Source organism: Phalangium opilio, unplaced genomic scaffold (genome assembly GCF_054372755.1).
Source record: "Phalangium opilio isolate 3A_F unplaced genomic scaffold, DU_Popi_V2 ptg000011l_1, whole genome shotgun sequence".
Classification (NCBI taxonomy): Eukaryota; Metazoa; Arthropoda; class Arachnida; order Opiliones; family Phalangiidae; genus Phalangium; species Phalangium opilio.
This window is the reverse complement of record NW_028324147.1, coordinates 6177209-6188539: the sequence shown is the minus strand read 5'-3', so window position 1 is coordinate 6188539 and position 11331 is coordinate 6177209. Positions and strand designations below refer to the sequence as shown.

Genomic DNA, 11331 nt, shown 5'->3' with positions numbered 1-11331 from the left:
TATCGGCAATCTTCTTTTTTACGTTAGGCTTAATACTTTCAAGAGTTGTTCGCTTTTATGGTGATTGGTTGTCTTTCGTCACCTGATCAAATGGAGCTTCTTGATTGGTCGAAATTCATATTGTAGTCTGCTTTCTGCGTTTAAAAAGTGGGGTGGAATGTCGAAGCCAACAGCAATTTTCGCTCCGTTAAATTTTGTTTTAAACCGTTGCCTACGTTAAACGTACTAAACGTTTAAACACGTCTAAGAAAGTGTTTTCTTAAATTAGAGACCGAATTTAATGAATTTGAGTCATCTTTGATTGATTGAATGCAAAATCTGTGAAGTTTTATCGGTGAATATATTTTGCATCAAGTCTATCTTTTGCCAAGGCTTACTTTTTCAAACATGTGGTCATCTCGACGGTACCGATGACTGAGTGATGAAAGGTAAAGTATTTCTGAATATACGTTTGCCTGAATATAAGCCTAATTTAAGTAACATTGGTTTATTAATACAGGAAAGTTGAACACATCTCCTAAAAGACCGAAATCTTCTTTAATGGCCCTTAATCCATGGGATGATGGGAAGCTACGAAAAAGGAGAGTTACAATTAAGCCTTTGTGTACACGAGGACGAATCCAACAGAAATCAGGGGATGGAAATAAGGTATGTTTATTTATTTTCTAAATAAGCATGATATTGTATTTAAAATAATAGGGAATTTAGCTTCCTTAAAACAATTTGCATAATTTTTAAAAATTTGAGGAGATTCCATTGGATTTAAAATCAGACAAGGCTTAAGGTGCCATTTGTCTTAGGCTATGAGGGATGGGTTTCAACTTAGTTATTTGAACTTTTGGGTTTCGTGGGTGGAATGCAACTAGGGGAGCACGTGAACGAATTATAATTATGCAAATTAAATCGCGAAATAATACAGAATCTTAAAAATCCAAAAATCGATATCGATAAACTTGCGCCACTTCAAACCTGCCAATAGATTAGGGATAAATCGCTCTAATTACGAGAAGCCAAGCAAAAATAAACCAATTGACCATATCATAATGGACATTAGTCCTGATGACTTTAAGAACCATTTTACCTAATTACTGACCCACATTACCGGAGTAACTATATAACTTCCAATCTAAATTACCCAATGAGTATTAAAACTCGAAATAGCCGAGTAAGATATACTTTCCAAAGTTCAAATGCCATTGGCATTCCATGATTCCCTCGATCAATATGTTTTGATGATGGCACACCATCTGTAATTACCAAGTGTCCATTCCACTAAAGTTAATTAAGTTACGTGTATCTTACTTACACGCTGTCACAGATGAGACACGCACTATTCTTAAACCAAACCACCCACCCGCTAATCAAAACCTTCGTATACTATAGCTGTTACTTAATAGAGGCTCAGTACAACAATAATCAATAATGAAAAAAAGGAATAACAGAGTTCTATAGAAATTTTCCCAAAAAGCTACTTTCAAGAATCAAATCAATAGAGTCATTTAAAAACAGCCTGAAAGTGGCAATCACCTAACAAAAACTAGAGAGTCCTTATATAAAGTTTTATTTTTTTTTTGGCGCAATTTTCCAAAACAGTGTTTGCCTTTAACTCAAAAATGGCGCGCTATTTTCTAAGAAAAAAGATGGATCTATATTGATAAAAATACGTTTTTTTATCGCGAAAATCTTTCTTTTGAAGTTTGGCTTTTGTTTGCGGAAGTTTATCTTCTTTTTAGTTGCAATTGCGTGCGGCTAAGAAAATATTGTCGTACGAACAATCTTTAAATTGCATTGCCCCGTACACTGCCCCAACATTTTTCACGAGTACTTTTTCTGCAAACATTATCGCCAGAAACTTTCGTTACAATTTTCTTTACCCAGTGTCTCAGTACACATGATTACAAACCGTCACATCACTTTACATTTGGAGTGTACAAGGTTACTAAACCAACCGAATCACATACGCGATAAATAGTTCCCTCATCATTACTCTATCAGCGCTTAACTATTTGCTAAGGCGCATGCGCTTGTCAATTTTTGTCTCGCATCAAGACAATCAAAGTTTGTGGGTTGATTTCTGGGGATTTAGTACCAAACAGTTATAGAATTCACCCTAGCACGGTGCGATGCCCGTTTGAAGTTTGTTGAGCAGGAGAGCAAACAAAAGGGGTCAGCCTGGGAAAAATCATGTTACATAACTTAAGTATTAAAAGGATACAGAGTCATCCTTCTTCCATTATCCCCTTCTGGTCTTACTTATTTTTAATTATACACCCTGGTCCGTTACGTATGTCTTCATCCTCTAGCTTACTGATTTCGTCAGCGGTATTGCAATTTCCATACCGTACATATTTTCTTAACCATCAAAATGGCGTCGGTACGTCAATATCAGTCCTAAGAATCATTATCGGCATACGCGATAATAGCAGTATCGACTCGAGTAGAGTTAAAATCAGCTGAATCCTCAATTTCATCAGACATTTATATGGGCTTTAACATTATCGCTTTAGGCCTGAATCTGATATAAAGCACGACCATAATCTATAAGCCTTATTGATTTATTATTTCGTATAACAACCAACTTAAGCCAAAGTAGGTTATAAGATTTTTATCGTCATGCATTAAATTTAAGTCGTTTCGTTTCTCTTTTTTAGTACTTTGTAAGTTAAGAGGTTGTGACGTGGGTTGTGGGGGTTGAGTGTTCCACCTTTTGTTGTTGGTCAGGGCCTATTACATACATCCTTACCCTCCCTATCCGAGTAGACGATACTTAATAATATCTTCCGTCTGACCGATTGACCATTAAAACTTATAGCCTCGGGGATTCAGTGGCGCGGCTTGCTTGTATTGAACGAACCCTTGTCCGAGTAAAGCCTGCAGTAATGCCTGCTAAACCAGAACCTGACTTTATCCAAAGCCCCAAAGGGGATCGGACACGTGTCTGTTAGTGCCGATTGATTGGGTTCTAGGGGTTAAGAAAAATATTTAATAGAAATTGGTCGTGACAATTGGGGATTTTATAAAGATTATTTAGGATGGTTAGGTAATAAACTTATTATCAAAGGCAAGCATGAAGGATTCAATCATTTTGGTAAAATAAAAAAAAAGTTATGAAATGCAGTCCTTTTGATGCCAACTTCCTCTCATGACCGCGCCGCAACCTGCTACAGTGTAGTCACGTGGCGAGAAAAATCATAAAATGAACGGTTTTAGGCACAAAAATATCCTTTGAAACAATTAAAACCAACTATAGTTTGAACACTATCTCCATTTCCCCATTTTCTCTAAGAAATTTCAATCTTGCAGCAAAATCTATATAGTTAGTTTGGACTTTTGTCCAGCCCCCCTTGTAAAATTCTTTCGCGGACTATATCCTGCTCTCCCCGTTTCCCGCCAAATTTCACGCGCATGTCATATACAGGCTATACGAAAAGGGGAGAAAAGTTTTTGACCGATTCTCGCTAGGGGCGGTAAGGAGAAGCTGACTTTAACACGGGGTTGGAGCGCTTCCTCGCAGACGCCACCACGGAGTTAGGAAGTTTGGGGGATGGAAGGAAAGGAAGAGACAACAGGTTGATCGCTTCCTTCTTTTTTTCCCCTCTCGATGAGAGTGCTATACTCGGGATTCCTTCGAGGACCACCAGTCAGATAGAAAGGTCGATCGGGTCGGGACGGAGCTTTGATAGAAAACGTGTGACGTTTAGTGTGCGAAGATAACGTGTTTGGCAAGAACTCGTGTGAAATAGACTTTTTGACAAATAGGTTCATTTTAAGCGGTGTATTAGAAGGTAACAGTTTTTATTGGAAGATATGTTTCGTACTTCCTTGATTCGGTTGATCTGATCTGATCTGATTTGAGATTTTGTCGTAAGTAATGTCTTAGATTTATAAGGTATTCTTGGGTAGAATTGCATTGTATCTATCTGTTCACACGCACGAAATAATAGTTTCATCTAATTAATTTGAGTATACGAAGAGTTAAGAAAAATTAGATTTAAAAATACTTCCTCCGCCTGAAGTTAATTGGTCAAGAACAAAATGTAAAATAATAAGTACTCACTAAAGTTAATTACTAGGGCCAGTATTTTCTGAAAGTTGGCAATATGAATAGATATAATGGAAGTTTACAGTACTTATTTGTGATTGTCCTTTGATAAGTTTTAAGTTTGGGGTTCAGTTTGATTTGTAATTTTGTTATAAGATGGGTTGAGAAGTTGGCCAAAATCGTGTGGCACCTGTAGGTGTAAGATTTTTCAAATTTATGCAGGGTGTTTCTGATAAGTCCGCATGGCATAAATTAAGGGGGATGTTCTTTGGGAAACCAATTTCGAGTCGAAAATGTAACTTCTATCTCCATTCCATTTTGCCACAAGGGACACTGTTTTCAAGTTATGATTTGATGGGTGTTTTAGGGATGACCCCTTAATTAAATTAAATTAGAAATCTATGTCTTGATCCGTTTCTTAATTAAATTTAAGGAATCATCCGTAAAACACTATATGCAATCTTAACTCGAAAATAGTGTCCCTTGTGGTAAACAAAATGGAGAAGTTACATTTCCGACTCAAATTGGTTTCCCAAAGAACATCCCCTTTAATTAATGCCAGGCTTATCAGAAACACCCTGTATATTAATATAACTATTTGGGAGGTATCTACCGAGCACCCATGTATGAATTACCTCGTGTTCTATATGTTGTTATTGTGTAAAATTTTATTTTCTTTTTATAAACATACACGACCATATTCCTTTTCGTTTGGAATAATTTCATGTTCGAGCTACACGTATACTACGTGGTCGGAATTTTATATTTTTGAATACGGCATATTTTATTTTGTTTAAGCAACCTATATTTTGAAAATTCGCCGCAAAAAAACGCAACTTATATTAGAGTAACATATTTTAAATTACAATTTTCTTGAAGTTGAGTCCCCTCCATATATTTCATATATATGTATATATTTTTTCCTTGACTATTTCTTCCTCTTTTTATTTTTTTAAGGAAAACTTGACTCTAAATTGCGCTAGTTTAGATTTGGAGTTAAGCTTTTAAAGTGTATAGGCACATTAAAATCCCCATTTTATAGGCACCAAATTCTTATTTTGTCGAGCTAAGCGGTACTATTGAAGGGGTTCCTTTTCTAGACCTTTTTCAAAGCGAGAATTTAGTATTAGCAGAAGTAGGATAAGGGACTAGAAGTATTGAGGTAACCAAATTCTTCACTTGGCGAATGTGAATTTTCTTAAATAACACACCAACGGTTGGCCCTCTAGTAGCGGTTTCTGAATTTTCCCTCCAAAACGTGAGACGCTCGTGGCGGTAGACGGCCGAACTAGATTCCAGCACCCCGTCCGTGTTCCGCGGCTTTAGGTTGAGGGGAAGGGGGTAGGAAATTTCTTTCGGAACTCGACCAATTTTTTTCTCTATAGTGTAGGCGCGATGGAAGCGGCATAAAATCCTCAAATTTGTTCACTAGTGCCAGGATCTACTACCAATGCTAGAGCCCTTCACTTCTAGTCTCATCTTACTTCTGGTATTAGGAAAAGAAACCGAAGGGTAGTTTTATATTTCCGTATTTTTTTCTCTCTCCTGAATTTCCTTTTTTAAATCAGGAACATTCGGTGGTAGAATTTCTTCCTTCCTTCCTGGATTCCTTTTTTTTTCTTGTCGATCCTTTGATGTTTTCCGTTTCGATTTTGATTATATATATATTCTGAGTTATACGATTGACGTTTATGATGGGATTGACCCTGTTTGAACTATGATTGGATATTTTGAACTTGCTTGCAAAGGCCAGGCTATGGCAAAGTTGCAAAGAGTATGGATCTCTATGAAGAGGCTTGATGATGGGGAGAGTTGTAATATATTGTGCAGGGTTCTACTTCTACTTACGAATGGTAGGGGTCAGGGAAGACTTGAAATTTATCAGGGAAATTGACCTAGAACAACAGAAAAACTCAGGGAAAATCATGGTTATTAGTGAAATTTTAAGATAGGGACGGACGTTTTAAACTTTAGGTGAGCGCTCAAGGTGAAACGTGCTGCGAGGTAGTTTATTAGAGAGGTTAAATTCGTCATATACGTAATGATTAGTCTAGCTCCTCCCACAAAACACGCCTAGATGCGTTGAGAAAATTCTTAGTTGCTGTATGCATTCTTGTTTGTACATATTCAGCGACGAGTGAATTCTGTTGATAGTCCAGCTATTACAGGGAAATTGGTTTTTATGGAATTTTATAATACCTAGTTGGATTCGCAATGTTTATTTAACAAAAAATAATTGTTAAATTACCCTTGTAGAAAAATTACGGTATGCCGTATGCTATAAATCGTTAATTAAAAGTAACGTGTTTTTAATTATAAATGTGGAATCTTGAAAATCCAAGGAAATTTTTCACAAAGCCTAAAGGAAATTCGAAAGAATCCTATTGCTTTAAATTGCAATTCAGCAATTAATTTAAAGTTAATGGATATTAATTACCCTATAGGCTTAAAGAATTAAAATAAAAAAATAAAATTACAGTGGAAGCTGGAGCTAAAGTTTTTTTGATGCTATTTATAAATAATTCATTTACTATTTTTTTCTTTCTTTTAACTGATAGCAGAAGAATTTATTAATTACTTCCCATTAAGGGTTGGGGGGGGATTGAAAGGGGATGGGGGAGTATGTCCATTTGTTAATCATTAGGTTTCAATTAAGCTACTCCCTTTCGAGCCAAGGTCGTTAATAACCCGCCCTCCCCCCCCTAAATCGCCTCACATCTACAGCGGTCACCTTCTCATTAAATTTCTTATCACTAGCAGGCCTTTTGTTTCTATAGGCTTCCCAAATTGAAGTATTGGCAATCTCATTAAAATTGCGTAATTTATGCAATTATTGAATGACAAATGGTGAGTTGTTATACTTGTTGTGGTGTTTATAATATTAACTGAAACAAATAGAAATATTAGGAAGTGGGGATATAGGCCTACTGGAGTGGATGTAAGCCTTGCGTATCGTGCCCAGTATGGTGTTTATTTTACTGTGTAGTAGCACTCAAAATTTTGTAAAGTTTAATGCGAAAGATGACGTAAACAGGGTTCGTACACGACCTGGAAAACATGGAAAACCTGGAAAGGTCAGGGAAAAATATATTGGAGGGAAATTTAAAGTCTGGTTAAGGGTGACCAGAAAATGTGTTGCCTGAGATTTGACCAGAGGCCCAAAATTACCTAAATTTGAACGAATTAATTCGCTTATTTTTTAACAATAACAATTAACTCGTTTTAAAATGATTCGAGTGATTTTAGATTGGTTTTCATATATGTTCGCCATGTACGTTATAGCAAATGGTCAGGGAAATTTATGAAATTTAGTCAGGGAAAACCTGGAAAAGTCAGGGAATTTCATTCCAAACATTTTGTACGAACCCTGGTAAATTAACTACATACTTAAAGATGGAAGAAGCATGCAGGCTTTTTGCAATGCCTTATGCCTGGATATAATAATGTAGGAATATTGCGAAATTGCTTATGCAAAAGATAGCTCTAAGTCCAGGATTCTAGAGGAAGTAATAGCAGGTACCCAAAGTTGGGGGACGCATGTTTTTGTAATGCCTTGTTATAGTAATATAAGTTGGCAGGGTATAAAAAGCGGCGAAACAAAGAGGAAGCATATCTTGCATGTGTATACTGTATAAAAAGGCGGGAAACGAAGAACTCGCACGTGTATACTACTGTGTAAAAAGGCGGGAAAAGGGTACGACGAAGGTTGCGTGGCTCTTCCTGACTTCCTTTCTAGGCCTAATTGATTCTTTTTGAGTCTGAAACTCGCGCCAAATGACCATCGCCAGTCATAACCATTAGCGAGCTTTGGATTAATGATAGTTGGCTCCTTCATCATTAGGCTCCTGGAAAACCCCTAGTTTTGCTTATATACCGTAGCAGGTACTTTACTTGACGCGTATCTCCGGCCTTATTTTTTTTTTCAGGGTATATGCTTATTGCTTACCTACCTTGAAATAGTCGGGTTATAGCTTTTAGACCAAGGTTTAATGTACCTTATAATTCAGGCGAAATTGTTGTAGGTTTTTTCTTGAAAGTTTACTCTTTTCCCGAATGAAGATAGATTAAACCAGTTTTTCGTTTCAATTAAAAGCTAGGTCCTGGTTAGATTCACGATTAATTGTTAATGGAATGTTATAGTAGCTGTTACGTGTAGTGTTTTGCAAGCTGAACACTTTCAGAGTTACTAACAGACAGGGAGACAGATTAAGTGGGTTCTTAACTATTGCAATCATTCACGTTTCCTTTAAGTGTTTTTGGTCTGCAAGACCCAAGACATTTTATAACCTGAAAAACCTCTCGATTATTTTACTTGAAATTTATAATGTAAAGGCCATAAGTGACTTCAGAAGAACCCATACTCCTTCGTCACAAATTGTCACCCTAAATTGTGTGACGTACTTTGTGAACGGTCCGCAAAGTTCTTATCGCGTTTTTTATCTTTGGTACTTCAGTTTGTAAACTTCTGATTGTATTTGATCTGATATTTTAATTGAAACAATTGAAAGCTTAGGAATTTACCTACCATTTCGAGTAACCCGAGTTCTGAAATTCACAGGTGATAACTTATCTTTGAAAACCAGCGGCGCAATTGTTTAATTGACATATGAGACGTACAAGAATGTAAATCCATTTTCTGATACTTAGCGCCCATTATTACTTGCCCCATTAAAGAGCTCCAGAGAAATGAAGAGATCGCGTTTCTCTGAGAAACCCGGGCCGTATAGCTTTGTTTTAATCCCTTAGCTCCCTAATATCTTGGACTTGAATTAATTTCAAATTGATTAAATGAAGGAAACAGTTCTTGTTATACAGTTTTAAAGTTTGACGCGGCTGTTACGTTTTGTGGCGAACGAAATATGAATTTACTTATTATTTCCTGAATGGTTGAACTCGTATTTGTGCTAAAGGGAAGCCAGCATCCAGGAGAAAACTCTATGTGTATTTCTCCATAGCCCCTGTAGAAAGGTTTTTGTTGCTGCACACTCGTGCTAAGGGAGAAGCCGCTCTATAGGGGCTTGTTTTATGCAGTAAGTGAAAGCAAAAGTTAATAGATTGAAACAGAAAGTACTTCATTGAAGCTTGCTCGCGCCATGTAATGTGGAAAACCCCCTTTATCTCTCAGAATAGTGTCGACCCCCTCAGCGTATGATTACCTTCACGGCCGTAGCACTTATAATAGGTGTGAATAGGTTCCTGAAAGTAGCAGATGATATAGACGTGCTTTATGACTTTTGTGGTTGAATATGTTGCCATCTTTTAGGCCTATTGTTAAGCAGACGACACTGCGCCCCCCTTTTGAAAAGGGTCTATTAAAAGACATAAGAGTTGAGAGTAAAATCCGCATTAGAGAATATTCGACACCGAATTGACAAAGTCTGAAGTTGAATATCCAAGAAATAAAGATTTCTTTTATTATCGTTATTATTATTATATCAAAATATTCAAGGGAAACCTGAATCTATTCGTGGCTTAAGGGATTAGATTTAGTTTCATTTTGCGGCCAAGTTTCAAAGTCTTATCCTTTTGATAACAATAATAATAATAATAGGAATAGAAGTCTTCTGGACGTGACATTTTCGCTATCTTTAGATTTCAGTTGGGTATAGCGTCAAACGTTACTGCGGCCCTTCTGACGGATAATTTTCAGACCGTCATAATATTTACCAAATAAACAGTCCGAAAATTTGCCCCTCCTCCTTAGGCTGACTTTGCGGGAGATTGAACTCGATGATAGCATTAGGAAATTTACCTCTCAGTTGCACCAAATTGTAACCAAGATTAAATCCAAACCCGTATGTGTTGCAGGAATTAATTCAACTCTACTATAAATATTGAGTTGTCTTCTAAATTATGAAAATTCAAATCTAGTGAAAATTTTTTATCGATTCTTCTGCTAATTATAAGACAAATCTGCAGAGTGAAACATACATGCAGGAAATGCCTCCGAGTGATTTTAAAATTCAAATTAGTTTGAGGGATTTCATGTATAATTTGAAATTAGCACCTCCGACCAATCGCGTGACGCCCTGCCTTCTTGTTGATAAAATTTAATTGCCACGCTCTAGGCCTATATCTCGCGCCACGATTGTAACATCGCGCTCAATTCTAATCAAACTCGCGCTAAATTTCATTCGACATTGAGCTGCGTGCTACGGGAATTTTCTTAACAAGAAGGGAGAGCGTTACGCGATTGGCTGGAGGTGCTTATTTCAAATTATCCATGAAATCACAAACTAATTTTAATTTTAAAATCATTCAGAGGTATTTCACCCTTCCAGCGAGAGTGAAAAAAAATCAAAACCAAACAGACGTTTACGATATCGCTAAAATCGACCTCGCTGCGTGGCTGTTTGTCGCTATTGTCTCGAAATTATCGCTAGCGTGCTGACAAAAGGCGAGAAAAGTTCTCACGCGAATTTTCCTCACGTAATTTTTACTGTTGAATTATATACCTGTTTTAGCAACAAATAATCGATAAAAATACTTGTTTTATTCTGACTTCAATTAAGAAAACGTATATTTGAAATAGTAATAACTTAAGTTGATTTAAATTTATTTCTAAAAAGCTTTTAAAAATTCCATACCTATTTATCATTTAAATATTTTATTTTACCTTGTTTTTATTTGGACAAACCTTTTTATTTCTTTTTCTTTTTGCATACTTGGCTTGCTTTTGACTAATTTTAATTGAAGCAGAAAAGCCTTCGATAGAAATGGGGATGTTTTTTTAAAGATCACCAAAAAAAATATTCTTTATTTGGAAAAAAAAGTAACGTTCACTTTTTCCTTTTGTTTTCTAAATCAATAAGGAATTTTTGGCTTCTTTGTTCTTGTTAAAAGAAAGAGCGCTCAGATTGGAGGGAAGAAAAAAGGCGGGAATAAACTATTGGGGGAAAGGGGGGCTGAAAGGTAAACTCAAGGATTCTATTAGGCAGGGGGCTAAACCGATTCCGCAAAAAAGTCGAGTAAAGACTCTCAAATAGACCCCAGAAATATCAAATACCGTTAAAGTGTAAAGTCGTGTTAGAGTACTTTTTTTACCTAAGTTTTTTTATATATAACTTATTTACCTAACCTAGATACGTTTGTTGCTTTCAGTTTCACCTATAACCAAATACGTAGTAGGCCTAGGTAAAAGTGCTCTATTTTTAAATAGATTCTTATATAGTAGGGCGCCCACCAGGTCCCTAAAAGAAAGGACTTATTTTCGTGCAAGGTCGTTAATCTACCTTAAAATCGGTATCGGGTCCTTAAATCGCGCTATTAACCAAAAACCGCAGGAAAAA

General features: G+C 36.4%; 1 protein-coding gene across 3 annotated transcripts in view; it reads left to right on the top strand.

The window, feature by feature from the left end:
- The first annotated feature begins 89 nt into the window (after positions 1-89).
- The window catches only part of LOC149710089 (calcitonin gene-related peptide type 1 receptor-like), a 152692-nt gene continuing 141450 nt past the window's right edge, over positions 90-11331 (top strand). For all 3 annotated transcript variants that reach the window (XM_089859116.1, XM_089859128.1, XM_089859119.1), the window contains exons 1-2: positions 90-428; positions 500-648. The gene's annotated coding sequence lies outside the window, so the exon portion shown is untranslated. The remainder of the gene's footprint in view (positions 429-499; positions 649-11331) is intronic.